The sequence below is a fragment of the Diabrotica undecimpunctata genome, chromosome 2 (assembly GCF_040954645.1).
Source record: "Diabrotica undecimpunctata isolate CICGRU chromosome 2, icDiaUnde3, whole genome shotgun sequence".
NCBI lineage: Eukaryota > Metazoa > Arthropoda > Insecta > Coleoptera > Chrysomelidae > Diabrotica > Diabrotica undecimpunctata.
In genome coordinates, this window is record NC_092804.1 from 137,422,811 (window position 1) to 137,449,298 (window position 26,488).

The window sequence follows — 26,488 nt, forward strand, 5'->3', positions numbered from 1 at the left end:
ATAGAATTGCACAAAATTATATCCATAGTATAAAAGTTAAAGAAGAAAAAGATTTTAAAACAAAATCATACCCAATACCATATAAATACAGAGAAGAAGTAAACAAAACAATTAATAATATGTTAGAAGATGGGATCATTGAGAAGGCAGACACACGTTTTATTAACCCCATAGTAGTAGTACGAAAAAGATCAGGTGAAATCAGGTTATGTTTGGATGCAAGGAATATTAACAAGATTACTGAAAAGCAATTTGAAGCACCAATGAGTAAAGATGGAATACTAGGAAGAATTACAGGAATGTCATTTTTCACTAAAATCGATTTACAGCATAGCTTTTGGTTAATACCTCTAGAAAGAAAAAGTAGACAGCGTACAGGATTTCAGATAGATAGAGTAGTATATCAATTCAAAGTAGTACCAGTTGGACTTCAATCATCTTGCAGTGTTCTATGTAGATGTCTTCATGATATTTTGGATCAATATGAACATTTTGTAATTCACTACATTGATAATATATTAATTTTTTCTAAAACTGCTGAAGATCATGAGAAACACCTAAAAATTATAATAAATAGATTAGACAAAGTTGGACTAAAAATAAATCAAGAAAAATGTACAATTTTTCAAAAAGTAGTGATATATCTAGGTTATAAACTTAACACTAATAACTTACTGATGTATCCATTTTATTCAATAGACTTGATTTGTTAAATAGATGGTAGATTTCATTATTTTGAATCAATTTGACATCATACTTGTTGAATTTTGTACATATGGGAATTGTTTGGTACCCTAAAAATCATAATTTGGGGTTAGATACAGAATTGATTGTGTAAATGTTTTTATAAAAAGTGTAAAACTTACCAATTCATATGGATAAAAGCCTGTTGAATGGAAATAATTCCTAGATTTTGTCTATAAATAAACAGAACACAATATCCATTATATTTTAATTAAGGTTATATTTTATTCTCTCTATTTGACATGACAGTTTGACCATAGAATAGCCGAACTGTGATCCGTTGTTCTCTGTTTTGATATAGACAGCGAACAGGGATGTATTTAACACATTTTAAATAAAAAAAATTTTGATTTATTAAATTTAATAAGGTATGAGAAAATTAATATTTAAAAAAATTATAAGTAAATTATTTATTTTAAATATTATTTTTTGGGGTATTGTGACGATTAGGGTTTATAGAAAATAATTTATAAGTTATATACTACATAATATTAGATATTTGGTTGTTTTAAATAAGTTATATACTAGAGAATTTAATAAAAATATATTTATGTGAGGGTATTTTTAATAAATTAGCATAATAATTGTAAAAAGTTGTATTTTAATATTGTAAATATATATAAGTGAGCCATGTGCTTAGGCAACCAAAAATACTCTCGGAGATTGACAGATATTTATACTCTGAAGTGACGTTTAAGAATATTTACAATATAAAGTGGGTTATAATAATATATTGTTTGAAATGTGTATTTTATTAAATTAGAATGTTAAGTTACTAATTTAATTATATATTCTGATCTGAAAAGCCTAAATGTAAACAAAATTATTAATAGAAAAGAATGGAATTCTCTGGATCTCCGGAGATGGCCATGTTTGCGAAATGGTTTGTTCCAGAAAATTCATACAAGTATGAAATAGAACAAATTGGAACATGATCTCTGACGAGATGGTTCTAGAATGTCCAAAACATATAAATACCCGTGATTTGGATTCAAGATGGCAGTTTTTTACTATGAAGGCAGTTTTTAGAAGTTTTTAGTCAGAAGTCAAGCAGTTTATTATGAAAGTTAGTTAGAGTCAGTGAATCAAGTACAAATAGTCAAATTGTTTAATATAGTGAGTTAAATGAAGATTAAAAATTATGCATATGATTTATGCACATTTATAATTATACACAAATAATTATTGAAGATAAAAAAAGGTATATTGGAAGAAATTAAATTATATTATGGTTGGAGATTAGTATAAATCAACTTATAATAATTGGATATTGGTATATTGAAAAGAAGAATAAATATAAATGCTGTTTGCTGGTTTGGTTGGTGGTGTATAGATGCTGGTGAAGAAAAATATATCTTAAATTGGTAGAAGCTGATAATTAAAAAAAGTAATTTCACAAAAAACAAGGATAACTGAAGTACGAAGACATTCAGTGGTGATTAGAATCTATATACTTAGTGGAAAATAGTTCATTTAGGCATTCAGTGAAAGAAAGGTACAAAATTTTGTTAATATAATTTAGTTAGTGTCATAACAATTTCAATTTTGAAGATAGTTTGTTTAAATTTTAGATTGTCTATAGAATTTAATTAGTTTTATAAGAATATCAGTTTAAAGATAGTTTATTTTAAATTTACATTGACTAGGTTAGATATATATGTGTGTTTCATAATAGTTATAATAAAGATAATTTAAAAAAGTACTTACAAACTAATTCTTTGAGAACCGCGATAAAAACCCTATATATTATTAAAATTACTCATTGCTCATCATTCAAACAAAAAACACATCATAACAATATATATATATATATATATATATATATATATATATATATATATATATATATATATATATATATATATATATATATATATATGGAAAGAATATAAACGTAATGGTAGTAAGTGAGAGACATAGAAGAAGAGACAAAAAAATTCACATTGAAAATATCACAAGAAAATTGCTTCAGAACAATATTGTAAATATCTTACTAAGAAATAAGGTCAATATGGATGTTCCATTCTTGCTGTAGCTATACATTCAAGTCCTCCATTCGGCTTGTTGTTTTACATGGATTATAGTGGTTTTTCTATCATTTCTGATGCCACATTAATATATTCTCCATTAACCTAAAAACATAGGAGATAATACAGAATATTTTTCTTTATTTTTTTTAAATTCCTTTGGGCACTCCTCCTAAATGTTTATGATGATAGTTTTTGTGTTGATTTTTTTGACATAGCTGCGCGCAATCTTATTTTCTTCCATGCTTCTCCCAATTTTGATCATTCAGTACCAGCAGTCATCTTTTACAATTTGCATCGCAAGTTTTATTTTTATTCTCTCTTATATGTTTAAAAGACGCATGTTCTCTCTTGTAAGTGCTCCCTTATAACTTACTTTATTTGTCGTATTTCTAGTGCTTAATCACCGTTTATATGCTTCTTTTTTATGTAGCGCTGATTTTCGAGTTCTGAGTCATATATTATATAGTTTTTTCTGTTTCTGTATGGCACTCATTTTTGCCCGATTTCTTATAATTTTGTTTATTATAAATTTATAAGAAATAGGAGTAAATCTTTGTCGACTCATCTGCTTTCATAATTTACTTAAGGGAGTATGTTCAAGCCAAAGTTAAAATGAGGGGCATTCAAATAAACTAACGTTTAACAATTCTTTGAGTAGATAGCAGCACGTACATCATATTCTAATATTTTAATTTTCTCGAAATTTAATTCTCTGAACAGCGACATTGTTGCCAGCGATTCCGAGTACTGGAAATTACGATCGGTACCGTTCGGCAGTATTCTTCAATGTAAGTTGATATTAGTTGTAGTTTCACAAATTCTAATTTTCGGATTGGATCGAATGTTGTTTTTTTTAGCTTTTAAACATTTTAAATAGTGTATGCCTGTCTTGTTTCTTAATAGTGATTGACTGAATATTTTTGAACAATTCCAAGTATTGAAAATATATGTAAACACTACAAAGTGTATTTATCCTTCTATACACATTTTTGGTTAATTTCAAACGTTTACTGATTTTTCCAATTTGATGACCATAAGGGTAAATCCTCACTAATAGATACAAAACGTTCATTTATTTGGAAATATTTTATTTCCACACTTATTGTATTTAGACAGTATTCAGATGGCAATTTTTAATTCTTTCATCATCATCCTCATCATTTAACCCGAATCTATCCACTGCTGGATATAGGTCTCCCTCAGTATTTTCCATGTATTTCTGTTTTGTGCTGGTTGCATCCAATTTTTGTCGATCCGTTTTATGTCATCAGACCATCTTGTTGGTGGACGACCTCTACTTCGATGTGCTTCTTGTCTCGGTCTCCACTGTATTATTCGCTGTGTCCATCTGTTATCCGACATTCTAGCTATGTGCCCCGCCCAGTTCCACTTAATGGTCATAATTCTTTCTATGGCATCTGTCACTCCTGTTCTCCGTCTTATTTCCTTGTTTGTGATCCGATCCCTACGAGAAATGCCTAACATCGATCGTTCCATGGCTCTTTGGGTAACACAAATTTTATTTCTTACTTTCTTGGTTAGTGTTAATGTCTCTGCACCATTTAATTCTTTACCTTCTCAAAAATATTTATTTCAAACTGATAAAGAAATTTGGCAATAAAAGTAAATAATGATCAAAAAGGGATTATGCTAATTCTCAAGTGAATGAAGATTGAGATACTATTTATTTATAAGAACAGTGTTTCTAAAAAATCGAAAATATGTAAGTCAGTTTAGAAACAGCGTCACTACAATAACATTTTTTTTAAATATTGGATTACTACTACTTGTCGGTTTATAACGTTCTCCGCCGTTTTCCGACTTCCAATCGCCACTTAGACCGGTTGTTCCATAGATCTTCTTCTATGGCCCTCTCTCTCAGTTCTTTATTTATTCCTTCGCTCCAACTTTTTCTCGGTCTACCTCGTTTTTTCTTTCCTTCTGGTTGCCACTTTAGTATTTCTTTTGGCATTCGTTGTTCGTCCATTCTTTGTATGTGTCCGAATCAGATAAGTTGTTTTGTTGTTAGCTCATCTGTGATTGTTCGTTTGATTCCCATTATTTCTCTAATGCGTTCGTTGGTAATCCTTTCTCTTCTAGATCTTCCTGCGACTCTTCTCCAAAAATCCATTTCCGTCGCTTTCAGCGTTGACAGTGTTCTTTCTTTCAGTGGCCATACCTCACAGCTGTATAAAGTGATACTTTTTACTATAACCTCATATATCCTCTTCTTATTTTCTTTGCTGATGGATTGGTCCCATAAAATGGTGTTTAACATTGTGATGGCTTTTCTCCCTGACGTATTTCTCTCTCTTATGGCTTTGTCTAATGTTCCATCTTGTGAAATAGTGATACCCAGGTATTTGTAGTCACAGCAGTGCTTTATCGTAGTGTTATCGTCTAATATGAGATCTTTTTCTGCTCCAATGCACAGGTATTCGGTTTTCTTTTTATTTACTTCTAGACGCCATATATCATACTATTCAATTAATTTTCGTGCCATATAGTTTAACTCGTCATAATCGTGAGCCATTATTACTTGATCATCTGCAAAGTTAAGCGTATATACCATAGTATTGGTGAGCGGTATCCCCATTGTCCTGCATTTTTGTTTCCATCTGTTTAAAGCACTTTCGAGGTATATTTTAAATAAAGTGGGAGACAAGCAACATACTTGCTTTAATCCTTTTGATGTTATAAATCCTGTAGTTATTTGTGTCCCTGCTTTTATCTTTGTTATTGGTTGGTTGTATAGCACTTTGACGGCTTTTATTAATTCTATATTAATATTCGTGCTTTCCATTGATTGCCACAGCTTCTTCAGTGGAACGCTGTCGTAGGCTTTCCGTAGGTCGACGAACAACATATGAATCTCTTGATTCCTTGTTATCTTTTTTTCTATTATCTGAGTTAAGGAGAAAATGTGGCCAATAGTGGATCGACCCGTCCGAAATCCTGCTTGTTCTTCTGCTTCATAATCTAAGTATTCTCTCTCGATTTGGTTCGTTAACATATTTCCATACATTCGATTCATAGATCCGGTTACAGCTATTCCTCGGTAATTTTCACAATTATTTTTATCACCCTTTTTATGTATAGTGCTGAGGTATGATATCTTCCATTTCGTAGGGATTTCGCTTTCGTTTATGCATTCTTGAAAAAGTTGTCGAAGACATTCGTACAATTTGTTCGTTCCGTACTTAAACAATTCTACGGTTATATCTCCTGGTCCAGGTGCTTTGTTCCTCTTCAGCTGTTTACATACATTTTTAATTTCATCTGTTGTTAATCTTATTGGCAAGCCAACTATTGGAATTCTATCTTGGTTTTGATTTCTATGTTCCTGAAATTCGACTCTATTCTCTACCAAAAGTCCTTTGAAATACTCTTCCCAGTCTTCAGGTTTTATGCTCTGTATTATTTCTATATTCTTTTCTTTTGTCAATGTTTTTATCAGTTTCCAGCTTTCTGTGCTTCTGGTTCCTCCTAGATAAGTATTTATTCGTTGGCAGTTTCTTTCCCAAGACTCGTTCTTCTTCTTAGAGATTTTCCTTCGTACTTCTGCTTGTTTTTCCTTATATTTTATTTTGTCTTGTAATGATTTAGAACTTAAATATTGTTGGTATAGTTGTCTTTTACATTTTATTTCTTCCTCTATTTCGTTATCCCATCAGTATGGTTTGTTTACCTTGGGTTTTATGTAATATTGGATGCCAACAATAAATTTTTGCACATTTTCATCTCTTTTCTAATTATTACTAAAGTAAATTTCAATAATTTTTTTCACTTACGGAAGTATTTAAATGTACTGACAAAAATTAATTGATGATTACAAATAATACAGTTTTGTCTATAAAAATTAAATTTCTCAGAAAATGAATAAAACTGGCATTGTTTTTAGATAATCCCCACGTGACACGCTGTGTTACGTAATCTATGTATCATGTAAAAACCAGTATTATTCCCCAGTAAACATTTCGAGAAATTTTGGGCCTTGTTTGACTTTCAACCATGATTATATATAACGTCACGGTGCAAAGGATAAAATGGTATAATTTATGGGTCGGTGCTATATGGGCCGCTCTGCTGAACAGACCACGTGATTCGTATTTCTACGGTTAATGCATTACCAAAAAACTCGTTTTCAATGTTTCGCAGATTTTTCTTAAATTCGGCAAACGCGCATCTGTCGCCATTTATTACATCACTGCTGCCTTCTATTAAATGACACGTGAACTTATTTTCCCATCTATTAAGTGACAGCCGAACTGATTTCTCACTACCAAAATGACAATTTATTACTGTAATATCAACAAAATTCCTAGTTTGTAGATTTTAATTGTAATTTTATCTTTGGGTACAGTTAATTTAAAAATTTCGGCAGTATGGATAATGAACATTTGCGTAAAATGAAGTTTTTTGAATAGTTAATCATTTAACGCAGTTATTTTGTACCTATGTTCAAAAATTATTAAACATTACCAAATTTTAGGCAGGTTACCAAGTAAGTTAAGACATGAATTCATTTAAGTACAGTTATGAAAAATTTACTGCTTTTTTTGAAAATTTTAACTAGATTTCATTACGTACATATCATAAGTTGAGGAATTGTCTAAAATAGTAACGATAACTGTACCCAAAAAGTATATAAATTTTAACATTGTGACATACCACATTAAGTTGACGTACAAAAATAATTTGGTATACTCCAAAAAGCATGAGACCAGTACCTAGTAAAGTTATTCCATCTAGTGCTGCTTATTATTTATTCAACTTTTTATTTATTTTATTTATTTCCTTATTGCCTATATCCTCATTACCTATTTCCTTATTACCTATTTCTCTTCGAGTTCGAAAAGTTTTATGTGCTTTAGATGTTTAAATTTTTACCACTGGACTAAAATATATTTTTTAGAACTTGAGAAAATTGCTTTCTGATAATATTGGTTATATTGAGAAATACAGAAACATACGGTATTCACCAACATGCTCAACTAACTGCTGTAAAACTTTCAGATTGAAATACAATAAATTGAAACTTGTAAAACCGCTACAAAAGTTTTTCAGAGATCTCCAGATACACGAACACATTTTAAATCTTTGTAACTCTTTCACGGAGTGTTAGATACTTTAATATTTAAGAAGATCGCAATACTTCGTGGTTTCTTTAAGAACAGAAAATAGCAAAAGGGAATTGGTTTTTCGAACATTTTATGTACTGGGAGTTCTGCTACTTGTTTTCGGAATACAAATTGTTGTTTCAACATGTCAAGTAGTGTTCGTCTTATAGAAAAAGTAGAATACTTATATTCTTCTCTGTTGTGCACTGAAAATTATTATACAACGCGCGTATAAAATCTACCCTGACTACTTTAGTTTTTTTGGTCTTTGAGTATGGTTTTCACGTATCCAGTGTGGATTTACCTCACTCCTATAATAGGTACTTTAAATTCTGGTGATTTACATTACCTTCGAACATCTAAAGCATAATGCGGAGGTGCACCATCCTGTTGAAACCATAAACTTTTATCTAAACCTCTAAGATTAATTGTACTGGGGAATAAATTAACTAAAGTAGGTACGAGATACCCACTTAAAAACTGAAGGTATGCTGGCTCGTTTAAATTACCTTCGAAATAGTAGGGTCCAATGATTTTATTTCTTACAATGCCAGCCCATGCGTTTACCTTTTCCGGGTATTGTGTATGATGTTCCCGCATCCAGTTGGTGTTTTCTTTTGTCCAGTACCTATAATTTTGACGGTTGACCTCGCCATTTAATTTGAATGTAGCCTCATCAGAAAAAAAATATTTTGAACCAAGAGAGGGTTTCGGTTGATGTTCATCATTATTTCGCAAAATTGTATTCTTTTATCTGAATCATCCTCATTTAATTCCTGTACAACTGTGCATTTTACTTATACGTACTTTGTGTACCGTTGTTTTGCAAACATCGAGATACTACTAACCTTACGAACAGAAGTGTACGCATCTTCTTCAAAAGCAAGTAGAACATCTAATGTTGTAACATAATTTACAGAGGGACGACCTGATTTGTGTGCATTTTCAACCGTACCAGTTTCCCGAAATTTCTTTTCAATCTTACTTACTGTTGACTGCGTGATGTGTATTTCTAGATATTTATCATTAAATAAATTACATACTTTCATCTGAGTTCGCGATTTGTCTCCATACCCAATCATCATGAGTATTTCAATTCTTTGCGTTACACTGAAATTAATTTTTACTTAAAATTAATTCTAAGCAATAATACAGAACATTCACGAATTAATACAATTATTGCACTACTTAATTATTATTGAACGTTACTAAAAATAATTACAGTTTACCAAAAACTAGAAGTAGGCTACTTTTTTGCAATTGATAATAAATAATGAGAACGGCCATAAAAGCAATCAAAAATAAGAAAGCACCGGGACCTGGAGGCATCTCACCTGAGCTTATAAAATACGGATCAAAAAAATTACACCGGATGATACAATGGATATTTCAGAAAGCCATAAATGGAGAACAGCTCCCAAAGGAATGGACGGCGGCATATATGACATCTATATTTAAGAAAGGAGATAGAAAACGATGCGAAAACTACAGAGGAATAAGCGTAATATCATCAATAGGAAGATTATATGGGAAGATACTGCGAGAAAAGATAGAGCAAGCGATAAAAGGCAAAATCGGAGAGGATCAGGCAGGCTTCATGGCAGGAAGATCATGCATAGACCACATATACACACTGGAACAACTGTTGGAAAAGAAAAAAGCAAAAAATAGAGATATACACTTGGCATTTGTGGACCTGAGAAAGGCGTATGACTCTGTACCAAGGTCAGAACTATGGGAGGCAATGTACAAATTAGAAATACAGACGGAACTCATAGAAGCTACAAAAGCTCTGTATAAAGAAAATAAAGTGTCCATTAAAATGGGAACAAGAATCATAGGAGACTTCACCACAACAAAAGGGCTCCTACAGGGTTGTTCCACATCTCCAACCCTATTCAAAATATACTTAGAGAAAGCCTTGACTACATGGAAAAGAAAATGCGAAGGCATGGGAGTACCGGTACGGAACGAATACCTATATACATTAAGTTTTGCAGACGATCAAGTAGTGATTGCACAAGACCAAGACGACCTCAGCTACATGATGAAGAAACTACAAGAAGAATATACCAAGGCTGGCCTAGATATTAACCTCGCGAAAACAGAGTACCTCTCTACAAGTGAAGAAGACATAGAAGATCTACAGATTGATGACAACGTAACAATCAAAGGAAAGGATAAATTCAAATACCTGGGGTTTATAATCACGAAAAAGGCAACAACAGAGGAAGAAATTACACAAAGATTAGGACAAACAAGAACAGCAATCCGACAACTTAACTCAGTATGGTGGGATAGACACCTAAATATGAAGACAAAAACGCAGATTTATAAAACATTAGTGCGAAGTATTATGACATATGGGGCTGAAAATTGGATCATAAACAAGAAAACCAGCAGTAAGATAGTAGCAACAGAGATGGAATGCCTGCGAAGATGCTGCAGAGTAACAAGAATGGATAGGAGAAGTAATGACGAAATAAAGCAAAGAACATCAATAGAAACAGACATACTAACATATATAGAACAAAAAAGACTAAAGTGGTATGGACATGTAAGAAGAACTAGCGACAGCAGATGGATAAAGAAAATAACCGAATGGAGCCCCATAGGAAGGAGGAAAAGAGGACGACCCTGAAAATCCTGGAGGAACGAAGTAGACGACGCCATGAGTAAGAGAGGACTAAACGATGGAGAATGGAACAACAGAGAGAGATGGAAACGGTTGAGCGAGGGAAGGCAGGGAATACTGTAGAATCCCTAATATATATATATATATATATATATATATATATATATATATATATATATATATATATATATATAATAAATAATTTATTTTCTAAGCGCATATCTTTCAAATTATGTCCATTAGACCCGAGTATCATACTTTTTTGAAATCAGCTCATTTCTATCGATCTAAAAATGTCTAAAATACAGGGTGTTACATTAAAAAAAAGAGCTGATGACGTCATCACTTGTATAATGAAATTTTATTGTAAAATGTAGAACATTATTGTAAAATATACCTGATGACGTCATCACCTTGTATGATGAAATTTTATTGTAAAATGTAGAACATTAAATTTAAAAATCGACGTGTTTTAGATTTTTTTAAAAAAGGATTTTCATTTATGAAATATCGAATATATTCCATACTTTACGGACACACTGTATATGGTTGAACTCGTATTGAAGTGAGGATTCTAATAATAATACAATATATAGAGTGTTGTATTTAAAAAACCACAGTGCCTATTGATATCAGCAAATTGATAAATGTGGCAATATTGCAAGCATCAAATTTGAAATCTCCATATTGCATAAGAGACCTAACTCAGTTTTTGTACAATTTGGACCATACATTTAGGAGATAATTGGGCGTTTCCAGACCTTTGCTCCATTTTGTCTAAATCTATAAGAAATAAGTTAATAAGCAGTCAATACTTTTGTGTCCAAATCACTTCTTATGCTTTAGTATCCCTTTTTTCATTTAGGTATAAATGTGTATACGTATACACGTATACTTGAGAATAATTTCCATTAATAATAAAAAACAACTTTCATGTTTATAATTAGAACTGTTACAATTTTTCCGTAAGATAACCTTAATCCGTCACTCAAAAAATGCAGTGCATAATAAAAACTAAATATTTTACTTCAAATGGCAAAACGACTATTTATTAAATGGGAAGTAATAAGTAACTACCAATGTGCCGCTTAGAATTCTCATCTTCAAAATATAAATATTCATCATGCCTAAATATCCTTTCAATGAGTTTTCTAGAGTTTTCAAATAGTCGAAACGGCGGTTTTGATTAAAATCTTAAAAAAGAAATTTAAAGTTCGGAATTTTAATATTTTTATGTCTAAACAGCTCTTGGGTTTTGGTGATTTTTATTAATTTCTTTTTAAATTACATTACAAAAGAAACAAAGACAAGTCTAAGTACGAATTCAAAAAAGAAGCTGACGACAAAGAAAACTTAAGAAATGAATTTTAATTTGATTATTTTGTAGCCTGAGATAAAATGTCGTATAGCTATATATACACTGACGGGCAAAAAACCGGCAACTTTGAAACGTTTTAAAAACTTGTTTAAATATTCGTCAAGTGTACTTGAAAATTGTTGAACTAAAGAAAGATGTATTAGTGTTATGGAATGAAAATCTCTCTCTCTCTCTCCCTTTCTCTCTCTCTTCAATCCTGACCTCCCAGAGGGAGTGTAGTGGTCGTCTTAGTGTCGTGTATTGTCCGTCTCTTCAAAGATCTCTGTCTGTGATCATTTCTTTTAACTAATGCATAGGTCATTTTCATATTCCTGTAAAATTTTAATTTCCGACGAAGTTCGTCCACGATTTTATCCCTTTTTTTAAAAGAGTGTTCAGACGTTTCCCTAAACAACGTACAATTTGGTAGTGGCGGCACTACAGTGAGCGGGCAGTTGTCCCATAGAATGAACAGCGACGAACGGCGTGTGTCTGTGGGGTCTTCGTTAACAGCAGTCGATTTACACACATATTGGTTTTTAATTGTTGGATGTTGTAAAATCAGTTAATGTATTGCAACAATAAAATTAAATAGCAAAGTTGGTTTTAATTACATTCATAATGAAAACAATAGCGAAAAGAAATCCCCAGCAGAGAGTAAAATATGTAAAAACTGATTGGTTTCCTGGTGAACTTTTCCAGAACATCTTAGTATTCTTAGTATAAGTAGTTCTTAGAAAATTTTCAGTCAACTCGTTGTTTCTAAATACAAACATGGACACTCTTAAGAAAAAGCGTAGTACTTACAAGACCGGTTTTGGGAGAATGAAATTACTCGACTATGGACCGCGGAAGCAGTTAATTATTGTTTGTGTCCGGATTTTTCTTTAAATTCGTTATTGTATGTTCGTTGTTCGTTTTTGTCATCGAAATATAGTGTAAAGTGATTTACTCTACAATGGACCACGATAGGGTCAGTGTAATTGTTTCCGGATTTTTCTTTTTTAAATTCGTAATGATTATTCGTTATCCGTTTTTTGTCTTCAGGTGCTACAACTCAGTAACAGTGTGAAGTTTAAGTGAAGGTTAAGATTTTGATTCGGAAGAAATAGCTTGCGGAGTGTAGTTCTTCAAAACCGGCAATTTTTTTTGGAGAGGTGAGTTTAAGCTCAAGATACTAAATGGCAGTATTTGTTGAGTTAATCACCGATTGTTTGTGCTGTGCCATATCTGAGATATTTGTAAGACGGCGTTTCAAACCATTTGAGGTCCACATGGTTTAAAGAAGAAATTGATTGGCCGAGTTTTGAAGATTGCAATTTGTTGTCATCCAGGATAATCCGAAGCCCGAATCAGTGTCCAACTTCCCAAGAATTGTCCATTTGTGTTCCATGGTTACTCCAGACCAATTTCAGCTTGTGTGGGATACAGTTGTTTGTTGTTTGCAGTGTTTTGATTCAATTCCAATACCAAAAACTTTCTTAAAGGAAACACATTAGCCAGTGATAACAGGTACCTTTTATTAAATTATTCAAAGTAAAAATAAACAATTTTTCATCAATAAAATTTTTTTTTATTTAAACTAATGTGTCTCGGCTGCAAAGACCATTGACACAAACAATATTGTGTACAATAATTAATGGATTAGCTAACTGTCATATTAGTCTTCTTTTAAATGAAATTAGTTTCAAAATTTATTTAATATTTCAAAAAGATTTGATATTTTATATCGACATATGACAGTCAGTATTATCCTTTTCGGACATTTGATACATAACCATAATTTTGATATCTGTTTTGTTCAAATGTAAACCCTATATAAGCTCTGTTGAAAATTTAGATATTTTTCATTTTTAATAATAATTTAAATTCCTATAAGTGTCCCCAACGTCTGGAGCTTGTTGTAAATCGTTAAAAATAGCGCCATTGTTAGTTTTGTTGATAAATTTTGTTAATATTATTTGTAATAACTGTTGATGTGAAGTAATAATAAATATGTAATGTTTCTCTCTAAACCAGGAGTTGTAGAATTATTTCCTTTAAAAAGATTTTCACACTTTAATATTTTTTTGGAAAGAGAAGCTTTTCTTTCTATCCAGCAAGAAGATTCTTTTAAACGGTGTCCAAATTCAAATAGTTTAGGAACCTTCTTGTATTTTGTTGCCCAAGAAATCTATGTAAGTATTTTCTTGATTTCTTTCTTTGTAGTTACCCTTCCCAGTCCCTCCTTTTTTCACTTACTTACGACCCAGCTCTCCAACCAAAACAAGAGTGGCCTTTCGAAAAGGTTTCGGTTTGTTTGCTTACCTTATCTCCAGCCCAGTGATTGATGTCCCTACTTTCAACCCCCTATAAGTGATATCCAATGTGGTAGGCAAATATTATCCGTTACATCTGTCATTTGTTGGTGGATAAAATTCTGTAAGAAATTTATCAAAGTGTTGCTACGCCATTGATAGCAAACAATTTCTAATTTCATAAGATCTACCAAGGTAACTTTCTCCGAGCAAACTTCAGGAAATCGCTGGTATAAAGCATTCAAAAGCTGTTTCTAACCATTGAAAACTGGTACCTAGAAAATCCCTTGTTAGCTATCATTCAAAAGGGGGTTTAGCTACCTAATAGAAATTTCGAAGAAATTTCTCTTAACCCCTGATAGGTGCGGCAGTGATAATTTGAAAGTAGTCACGTAGTCAATGTCACATTGTATTCCAGCTTAGCTGGTCGCGTCTTGGTTAGAATTTTCAACTCTCGCATATTAGTCAGTGTCAGTGTAGTATTCGATCAAGGGTGTCGACGCATTTCCGGTTTAAGAGTTTAGACTCTCGCGTATTGACTATACCTAGTTATTGTTATATAGCTTATAGTTTAAAGGCTACATATTTTACAAACACTCATTATTCATCAAATATATTAATACTGAAGGAAACATCCTTGTTTCATGTGACAATTTTATTGGTAACATATTTAAACTGTAACAGTGCTCTCGTGTGGTGTTTCGCGAACTCGTGTAAATTGATCGGCGGTGATCAGCGGTTTAGATATAAAAACTTGGCGCTAAAAATTTGGCTAGATCTTAGCTTAGTTGTAGTAACAAAGTTAATCATTAAATTACGTATTGTTTAATGCTTGTGTTCTTATTTACCACCTTAGTGGGTGGTCCTTAGAATTGGAATTAATTACATTACTTAGTAGGCTCTAAATGGTAGTAAGATCGCCATCCTAATTTGTGGAACAAATCTTCAGTTTATTTCTATCAGTTGGACAAGAGGAATCATGAAAAAGGAGCGTGCACTTCACTAGTTTAACACGAACCGTTCTGAGTAATTTCCAACATATCAAAAAGGGCAGCCATCGATATATGGTTGCAAAATAAGTCTCGCGAAGAGTAGAGAAATGCACCACGACAAAGGCAGGCTTAAGATTGTATCAAAACATTTTCAGCCAAATTTAAAGCATGCCTACTAAGCTGTAGCCGAAAAGTTATTTATTTATTTGGATGATAGTAAGATTGGCAATTGTAGGCTCAGTCCCTAATAGGGTCACTAACCCTACAAAACCACTACTTCCGTCCCATATAATCGATAAAATTAGACAAAAGCGACGACTCCTTCGTCAGTTTCAACGCACTCGTAACCCGCTTATCAAAACAGAATATAACCGCCTGTTTGCGGTGATCAAACTATAAGTTAATAATATGCAAGCCAGCCAATGGCGGGCAGCCACCTCTAGTCTTGATTTAACGGTGGTGCTTTCTGGTCCAAATTTAAAATCCTAACTAAACAGAGAACCAACAACCCCTTTCACCTTGTGGTAAATAATCAAATCATCATTTCCGATCAACAGAAGGCCGACGTCTTCAAAAATCATTTACAAGATATACTTATTACCCCCAGCAACCACAGATTTGATTACGCCTTCTGTGTAAATACCGAGAGAGGCATATAAAGACGACTCGCCACCCCTTTCGATCGGAACCACATGAACATCCGATCATGACACCTGGATCATCAAACTTTCGAACATTTCTGCCAAATCGGCAGTTTAAATTCACCAGGGCTTGACAATATTGCCAGGAACTGCGTGAAGAAGCCGAGTGTCACACTCTACCTGATGAACATTGTCAATGCCACTCTCAAACTCTGCTAGTTTCCATCACCATGGAAGGTAACAAATATAATTATGCTCTTGAAAAAGGGCAAACCCAAGACCGATCTAAACTATTACAGCGACCGCAAAATTTACAGCATTAGGCATTTTTCTCGATGTTCAAAAAGCCTTCGACCAAGTCTGGCATGCTGGGCTGGTCAAGAAACTACTGAACATCGGCCTTACGGTAAAGGTTCGAGGTCCTCGAACACATATACAACAGCGACTTTCCTAACCCACGTTACACAAATACGCTCACTTTACTCTATGCAGATGACACTGCTCTCGTAACAACATCTCGAGATGCAGATGCCCTCTGTAGGTTTGCTCAAAATCACCTTGATCAGGTAGATAGATGGTGCGGGAGATGGAGAGTAACACCTAACCCTAGTAAAACACAAATGATTCTCTTCAAACATCCCAATCTCAGCAATCACATCACTCACAACATAGCCGAAAGAATTGACCTTAGACTATGAGGCGATCGACTCCAACTCCAGATCGAATACCTGGGTGTGGTTTTTACAGAAACACTACACTGGAGGGCTGATCTAGCTGTAACCCGTAATAGGCAATGCTCTATATGGTAAATTCGGACGGATACACTCACGTTCACTCATACAATACATACAAAACATACATTAGGCTTGTGATTGAATATAGAGCTAATATATATGCCATGTTCAATCGCGGCCTGACACAACAACTGCTGGATGGGAACGGAGAATCCTGCCTAGGGTAAACTACAAACGCCCTGAGTACCCCTTTGCTCTCATACATCAACTATCGAACATCCAGCCCATAAATGAGAGGCTCTCCTCTCCGAGCAGGAGTTATACAATCAAAACCATCCTAGGCCAAAACTTCAGCCCAAAATATCATCAAAACTACCTGTTCATCGTTTGGTAATGTATTTATCAGACTTCCCAAAAGAAAACTCCCCTTCCTCCCCACTAAATTGCTGTTGGTCCAGCAACGAACTCCCTGATGAATACATAATTATCCTGGGGAAACTTCACTCTTTTACCGTAATAGATACATAGCTCACTTAGAGCTCTGCTACGAACAGGGGGGATCGGTTTGCTGTGGTTTCCAGATTCCACGGCACAATTATACCTGTCTCTAGGGAGATTACAGCCACAGCTGCCCTCACCGCGACTCACGTTTTATGTTTTATTAACATTTTATTAATACTGTAAATTCGTTCATTCGCTTCATTAAGTTATTTAATTTACCAATAATTTCTTTAAAAGACCGTTTTACCCAAACCATTTCACCTGCGACCACCCTGGACATCGACCTACTCCGCAGGAAGTCCACCGACGCAAACCACCAGTGAGAGATAATCCAGCGATTCAGAGCCGACACCCAATAAACAAACCACGTTCTGAAGAGGTGAACCATCTTAAACAAGGCAACAGAATCAAACAAAAGAAAAGATACCAAAAAGCGAGAGAACAACACGACAATGATACTGACAAAAGTGGTTTTGTGCCGGTTATATTGAGAGGAGAAGGAGACAGCCTTCCACGTCTTTTGCTACTGAAAAAGCTTTACTAGACTGCTGTAACTAGAACTGAAAGAGAAAAAGACCAGAATTATCAGGCTAAATGTAGAAACCACTTTCAAAGCTACATGTGAAAACTCGTCAAAAAGGTCAGGCTTAGCAGTCAGATAAAGACGGGAAGCACAATATATCTGCAAAGGTTGCAGTACATTAGGCCGTTGTCTACCTGTTCCTAAAAAATACTTAATTATTTTTATTTTAATATCAACAGTGAACCATTCTGTATTTCAGACAAAATTTGTTTTTACTATAGTAATCATGTGCTTTCTCCTTTCAATTTGGTTAAAGAAATCCTACTATATCTTATCTGTGTATATGTGTGAGTGTGAAATGAAAATGTTTAAATTGGACAATATTTTAAGTTAAGGCTTGTATTATTAAACACGCCGAGCAGTCCAATTTTCCCCTATACCGTTCCAGAGAATTTTTGACCAAGATTTATTATTTCTCTCATAAAATTTCTGGAGCGAAAATAACAGAAAGCCTATTCCACATTTCATCGGAAGAGGTGAATGTGGCGTAAGGAAATCTCAAATAAAATCATGTGGAAATATCTGTGTCAGAATACATTTACATTTCGGATTTCAGATTCTAATAGCACGTATATTAAAATTTGGAAGTACCTATCGCATTCATAAAGATGAAATATACGGTCTGTCGGAGATATGATTTATAGAAATCTGGGTTTTCAATTTCATGAAAAATAATGTACAAGAATTGCCTTTTTGAATATGTTAAACAGTGAAAGAATGTTTCGCCCTTTTGCAGACTGAATAATTACAATCACACAATTTAACTACATATTATGAATTTCTGATTAGATTTGTGAGCCATATAATTATACATTCATAAGTGTTAAAACATCTGTTTTATTAGGGATGCAAATATCTATTTTCCTGTCAAAGATATCAGAGGACACTGGGCGAAAATATCCTACTCAAATAACGGTAATAATGGCAGGGTTTAAAGTACTAGTTAGACTTCTTGTATACGTATGTATATTTCCAGTTTACTGTTTCAATAAATAGTATTTTTTAAAGTAAAATAATTTTAGGTCACGATTTATACCAATTGACGTGACTTGTATTTAAAATTTCCCTTAAACATCAACCTTAAAGTTCAAATTTCGACAAATACGACACATACTGAGCTGCTCAATCGTTTATAGGTGAAAAATGTAACCGTGATTACATTGAGAATTTTAGAATTGTATTGATTAAATATACAAAAAGATTTCTTATTATTAATGGCATAAATTTTGTGCAACAATTATTATTTGCTCTACTAGCATTTGAACTACCCATATTGTCTGGCTTGCTCGTTTACCGCCTTCGATTAAGCTTCATTAGTGTCATATCTTATGATTTACATGGTTCCTTCTTCCATAAAAGTCCTTCTAAAATTTTGATTTTTTCTTAAACATGAGTTTTCTTCGAGTATTTTATTTTTGTTTTTATCACCTCGACAAAATCACTGTTTCACTGTCTCTAGCATCGAAATTAATGGCATCTGGGTACTCACATGTTTCTTCACTAATATTCTGTTTTTAACTTTTTAGATTTTGATTATTGCAACATTTTTTGCGAATGTAAACCATTATGGCAAAACTTTTTAGTTTTAAACATTTAACTACAGCGTTTACTGCTTTTTTTTAACAAAACTCGCACTACTTTTCCGGTTTGTTTACTTTTTTATCATGTTGCCATGTATGTCAAGTAAAACAATTCAATGAGAAAAATCTATGGAAAAGATTGATTTTGCCCCATAGATCTATCGTGAATTGATTCTTTTAGATGCTCTTTAATAATATTTTTATAAACAAAAGAGACTCTTACAAACTAGCCACTTAACAACAACAACGTAATAAAATAGAACCAATGAAATACAAAGCAAATTTGAAATCTAGTACTGGTTTGGTTGGCCTTGGAAACAATTGTAAACACTCAACTGACCTTCTGCAATGTAGTTATGTTTGTAAACGTCCCACAGATCAGTTTCTATCATTTGTATTTGACTCCATTTTAAGAGTTGTGACCTAAAAATGGCGTTTGTTGTTAACAATCCGTCCAAATATAATCAGCATGCGGTTATTTAATTTTTGTGTGTAGAAGATTTGCAACCATTGTAAAATTATATGCGAATGCAAGCAGTTTATGAGAACCCATGTTTTGCGTATCCAACTATCAAGTAATGGTATCGAAACTTTAATAATGGAAGAGAGGAAACACATGATAAGCGACCAAGTGCATTTACTACTGCAACAACAGACAGAAATGCGGCATGTGTTGCTCGATTTAGAGAAAATCATCAAATTTCAATCACAGAAATTTCAGAAAATGTTGATGTGACTATGAGATCACTCCATAGTATCGAATACAAACGGGGTTACAGCAAAATTTCTGCGCAACAGATTCATCGCCTTTTATCAAAAAAGCTTGCAAATGGATTTATCTTTGCAACATCTCACGAATACAGTCAAACATTCTTTCGTCAATAATTGCTGACCATGAATCGTGGTTATTATTATTTTAAACCATCCAGTAAGATGTCGTAGATGCAATGGAAACACACAATTCCTCGCCAACAAAGAAGTATAAAGTCTAACCTTCCTATTTACGCTCTACAAGGGGGGAGACAACCAAAATTATAGAGGAGTAACAGTGTTAAATATGTCACCTACAAGATATTGTTATGAGTCACAATGCTCTAATTTTAAGGTGGGTACACATATGCGAGCCGAACGGTATACGTACAGTACGCGTACAGATCCTTGAAAAATATTCTACATCGTACTAATCGCATACTTATCTCGATCCATGGAAAGCGACAAACCAACAACGAACACACATGTGCGAAATGATTCATTTTATTTATAATTTGGGTACTGATTTATGTTCCTGTTTTTGCTTGTTTAACAAAAATAAAATTATGTACAGTAATCATCGACGTATAAATAAAGATTTTATCTTTATTTATACGTCCATGACAATAATCAGTTTACTGTTTTCTCACGTCTCTCTAGGAAGGAACACGTCATTCACACAATGTCGATTTGATGACACAATAAAAATGTTCGCTGCGTCTAGTAAGCGCCGTCCAAACTGAAAGCCGAGCTTCCTTTGAAGTCGTGAAATAAACCGCAACAATTTGGTTCGCGACGAGTCACGATGAAACAGTACGCAAGCGGTTTTTTCTGCCGTACACATTAACGAATATAGCGTTCACAAACGGTTCGCGAACAGTTCTGCTCGCAAATGTGTACCCGCCTTTAGATGTCGAATTAACACCTTTATCAGCAAAGTTCTTAAAGTCTTTATCTGTATTTTTCGTGATGATTCGGCATTTGTACCTTCGATGGAACTCTAGAACAGATGTAAAGCCGGCCACTCACGGTGCAGCGGTGTCGTTTGACATAATCATACAGCGGCGTTGTTCAATTTGTTGGCATATCTGGTGCGCCCACACACCGTACTGCGCCGCAATATTTGTTCGGTTCTCGACCATGTCAAATCAAACAATTATTTTAGCGTCTCTTGCTTTGTGTATAACTAAGCGTAAATAACGTTTTGGTGCAAAGAATGGCTTATAAAAAGGGATGCACTGAGTCATGTCAATTTAATAGCTGATTTGCGATTACATCCAGACGATTGGAGAAACTACCTTCGCATGGATGAAACTAGTTACGAGGAGTTGTTATCAGCGATAACTCCTCTCATTACAAAAAATGACACAATAATGCGTCCTGCGATATCACCACATGAAAGACTTTCGGCAACGGTAAGTTACCGAAAGTACCTTAAAATGTACAAAAGTACATTTTAAGAACACTTTTTAATTTTTTTTAATTGTATTTAAAAAAAATTATACAAAATATTCTATTAATTTATTTTTTAGATTTTTGGCGACTGGAAGAAACTATGAAGATTTAAAGTTTTCTACTATCATCTCCCCCCAAGCATTAGACAAAATAATACCTGAAACTTGTGGTGCTATTTATTCAGTTCTTCGTGAGGAATATTTGAAAGTAAGTAAAAACGGTAATAAATCTTCTTTATATTCTAATAAAACGATTATACTATAGTGTATATCATGGGCGTATAAGGGTACATACAAGCTAACAGAAAAAAATGTTTTATTGATACAAAAAAAAAACAAAAGTAGTTAAAAAATACATATAACGCAACTAAACTTACTAATTATTATTGTTATCGTTAAAAGTGGGAAAAAGCTCAGATGCTGAATATAGTGGATTATTTTGACCGACATTAGGTATAAGCTTCTAATTGTACATAAGTAGTACCTGTCGCCGTGCTGCCAAAATAATTATCTTGAATTCGAGAATTATTAGTAACACTTGAAATGCTTGATGGTGGCTGCAATCGCCATCTCCTGCATAAAACATCACTTTCGACCTCAAATAGAACGTCATTTGGTAGTTTTTCTGCGATTATTCTTTGACTATTGGGAAGCCCCCTTAATTTTACGGCTACATTATCCCCAAAAATATCAAATCTATCCTTTTCTCTTTGAACAACTGGCGTGACTATTGTAACTTCTCGTTTATTGTAATAAGAAGTTCATCGAAGATATTGCCATAATAAGCCGCAATAGAAGGGTATTAACCAAAAAAACTATAGATTTGAAACTGGAGGCCTCTGCATTTGGTCTAAATATAAATGAAAGCAAAACAAAATAAATAAATGAGAGTGCACAAAGTCGAATCGACATGAGAATCTGGAAGTAGAAAACCATACCTACGAATATACTTCCACCGTTTCCTACCTAGTCTCAATAGTAAATGACAGCAACAACGTCAGTCAAGAATCAAAAGTCTAAGCTTTTAAATCTACAAAACAGTAATTAGACTATGGATGTGACACGTTGATCCTTTCAACCGCTGATCACAATCAATTGAGAATATTTCAGTGCAAAATATTAAGAAAGGTATTTAGACCAACCCGATATGATATCAAAGACAAACAACCCGAAGAACAAGCGGGATTTAGGGCCGGACGCTCCACTATGGATAATATCTTCACATTAAAAATTGCAATGGAAAAACGAGTGCAGAGAAATAGAGAAACTCATATAGCTTTAATAGATTTAGAAAAAGCATATGACAGTGTACCGATCTCCCAACTATGGATAGAAATGGGTAACTTGAAAATAAACCCAATTCTTATTAACGCCACTCAAAAATATTACGAACAAAATTTTGCGAGAATTAAAATGGGACAAGAAATCACCTCTCCTTTTCAAACAACAAAAGGACTACGACAAGGCTGCTGTCTGTCACCCACCTTATTTAAAATCTATTTGGACAGATCCTTAGTGAAATGGGTAAAAAAATGTAGAAACATGGGAATAACGGTGGAAGAAAACAAGCTATATACACTTTTCTTTGCGGATGACCAGGTAGTAATTGCCGAAGACAGCTACGATCTTAGCTATATGGTAAGAAAACTGCAAGAAGAATATGAGGTGGCAGGTCTAAACATGAATATGACAAAATGTGAATATCTCTCAGTGGGAACAGATGAAATATGTGACCTAGTCTTGGAAGACGACAAAATCAAAGGCGTGCAATCCTGCAAATATTTGGGGGTCATTTTCAACAAGAAGGGAAATAGCGCAGATGAAATCAGGGAAAGAATAAACAAGGGCAGAGCAGCGACCCGTGCCTTAAACTCTCTTCTCTGGCAAAAAACAATTCGACGAGAAACCAAAAAACACATTTACGGTAGTATAGTTCAAAGTATTACACTTTACGGTTCGGAAGTATGGGACGTCACCAAAGCTAATAGAAACAAACTTATGACGACAGAAATGGATTATCTGAGACGAAGCTGCGGTAGATCAAAACTGGAGAGAGTTAGAAACGAACAAATAAGAAACGAAATGAAAATGGAGAGAAATATCAATGATGACATAGAAAGAAAACAATTAATCTGGTTCGGACATGTTAAAAGAATGCCAGAGTACAGATGGCCTAGGAGAGTACTGGAATGGATCCCTCCTGAAAGAAGAAAGAGAGGACGACCACGGAGAAGTTGGCGCAACGATATTGATGAAGCAATGGCGGCAAGAGACTTAGAAGAGGCAACTGCATATGACAGAAAAAGATGGAAATTGGGGGCGGAGAAGCGGCGACAGCCGTAATAAATCCGTTATTATATTATATATATTTAGACCAACCCATTGTAGCGATGGTTCGTGGAGAATAAAAATGAACTATGAGCTGGATGAGTTAATGCAAAGCGCAGAAATCGTTAGATTTGTAAAGTGACAAACACCAAACTGGCTTTGCCACTTAGAAAGAATACCCGATAATCGAGCTGTAAAAGTAATTCAGAGATAAAAACCCCAAGGAAATAGACCAAGATTAAGGTCCCGGAAAAGGTAGATAAACGATGTAGAGGAAGATCTTAAAACCATGAACATCAGGCAGTGGTGAAGGAAATTATCCGAAAGAGCAGAATGAAAGAACGTTGTTAAGTAGGCCAAGCCCCAGAAACGGTTGCAGTATTATTAGAAGAAGAAGAAGTATGCTGCCATAGCTGCAATGGAAACACACAAATTCTCACCAAAAAAGAAGTATAAAACACAACCTTCTGCACGCAAGGTCATATTAACATATTTTTTCGACCATGAAGGACCCTTGTTCATAGAGTTTACAGAAACTAAAATGTATATCTACGCAAACCTGTATAATAGAAGTTTGAACAAGCTCCATCAAGCAATAAGACGGAAAGTCTCGCGTGGTGTCATTCGTCTGCACAAAAAATCTACAACGAAAAAAATGGAGGATATTAGAGCATCCACCCTATAGTCCCAATTTATCGCCTTGCCATTTTCACATCTTTGGGCCACTAAAAAAGGCATTAAAAAGTAATCATTTTCAGTCACACGCTATCCTGAATTTAAAGTCGATTAGGAAACCATGTTGGAGTTCTATTCCCCAGGACTCCCATATGAAGAGCATTTGACTGATAGTTGTGCCCCTATCGCGGATCAGAGTGCTCTAGGGGGGAAAGGGATGCTCTGGAGCATTGGAGCGAGGTGGAGTGACTCCTGTTTTACTCGAGTTAATACAACTCGCTCCAATAAATTGTTACACCCGAACGTAATTCTAAAGGGTGAACATGTCTCACCGGCTGGGTTTAATTAAATTGCTTGCTTGTTTTCAGTCAAATGAAGAAGTACAATATGATTGGTGAAACAATGGGATGTATGCCTTAATTGTGGTGGTAAATATGCCAATAATTTTTTTCTGGACCTAAGATGGAATTTAATTGAACAAGCTTCGAATTTTCTACTTTGAAGGGTTTCTGTTAGTAACAGTTATTTGAAATGCTTTGACGGAATAAGAACATCACAAGCACGATGTTTTCCTGAATACCTAATTTGGTACTACTGTGCCCATTTATACAAACAATAAATCATAAGTATATGAAATTTGTCAAATGCGCTTTGACTATAATTGGTTAGAGCTATATAAAGACGTGAAAAATGCAAAATACAAATTTTGAATATTTTCATAATTATGATCAAGAATTGAAATTAAAGCACATAACTTAAGTTCTATGTAGAACTTGGTTAATTTCTAAAAATGTAATAAAATAAATGCAAAACAATTAGTAACCTAAAATCTATAATAAAACTAAGCTATACTTCTATAATAAAACTAAGCTACAAATCTATAACTTACTAAGCCATCCTCACAGCTATGGTCAAGTTTTAAAAGCACAAATAAGTTAAAAATAAAATAAAAGTTAAAAAATTACAAAAACCTCTTTGTGTGTTTGTTCAAAGAAGTTTTTAGCTTTTATATAAAAAAAGAAAAATTGCATATTTTCTCAACAAATGGGACCTCTCATTGGGACACCAATGGGATATTTTTCATTTTTTTATTTGTCATAAGTGTGTACAAAAAACATATCAGTCTTTTCACTTTTTAAAATGTATAAACTGCAGCTTACCTTAATGTGTAGATACCTCTGGTTCTTCTTGACGTTTCGACTGCAAAGAAAATAACCAAGGGTGATTAAAAGTATTTCTTCGTAGTCATAAAGAAAGATTGCATATTTTCTCAACAAATGGGACCTCTCATTGGGACACCAATGGGATATTTTTCATTTTTTTATTTGTCATAAGTGTGTACAAAAAACATATCAGTCTTTTCACTTTTTAAAATGTATAAACTGCAGCTTACCTTAATGTGTAGATACCTCTGGTTCTTCTTGACGTTTCGACTGGAAAGAAAATAACCAAGGGTGATTAAAAGTATTTCTTCGTAGTCATATATATGACTTTAAAACAGTAAACTTTTTAGACTGTACAATTACTATTCGAAGAACTAGCTTATGACTGAATTGCGACAATAAAAATTCGATATGTTCTTCGGCAAGGGTAGAGAAATGATAAAAACGTTAATTTTGTAAAAGTTTAATAAATATGAGAAACTCATACCACGAAATATATTTATTACTCCGTGTTACTATTTATATAGTGCCAGCCGATAATAATAGTATTTGGAAATACTTTGATTAATTAGCATCAGTAGCTTCCACAGTGGACAAGATCTTCATCTGAAGACGGAGTTAGGGGGAATTGGGTCTACGTAAAATTAGATAGTCTTCGTGCCAGTACGGGGAGCTCTAACCTCATGCTGGCATTTTTCCTAACGGTCGTGAACCGATGTGAAGTAGCCTAGCACTCCTTACAAGTTTTACATGTAGGGGATCCCTTGTAAACAATACATTTCATGTTGACATGATCTCTTGAATGCCTGTGAAGACTGGTAAGTTCTTAAGTTAACTGTATTTGAATCATGTCTGCTGTACAACAGATCCCTGTCAATAAGAGAAGCGTGTGGCACGTCTGCTC

General features: G+C 33.8%; 1 protein-coding gene across 3 annotated transcripts in view; it reads right to left on the reverse strand.

Moving 5' to 3' along the window:
- LOC140434935 (uncharacterized) overlaps positions 1 to 26,488 on the reverse strand; it is an 810,654-nt gene that overhangs the window by 409,650 nt on the left and 374,516 nt on the right. For all 3 annotated transcript variants that reach the window (XM_072523577.1, XM_072523574.1, XM_072523576.1), the window contains 2 exons: positions 25,815 to 25,854; positions 25,582 to 25,621 (listed from right to left, as the gene is read on the reverse strand). The gene's annotated coding sequence lies outside the window, so the exon portion shown is untranslated. The remainder of the gene's footprint in view (positions 1 to 25,581; positions 25,622 to 25,814; positions 25,855 to 26,488) is intronic.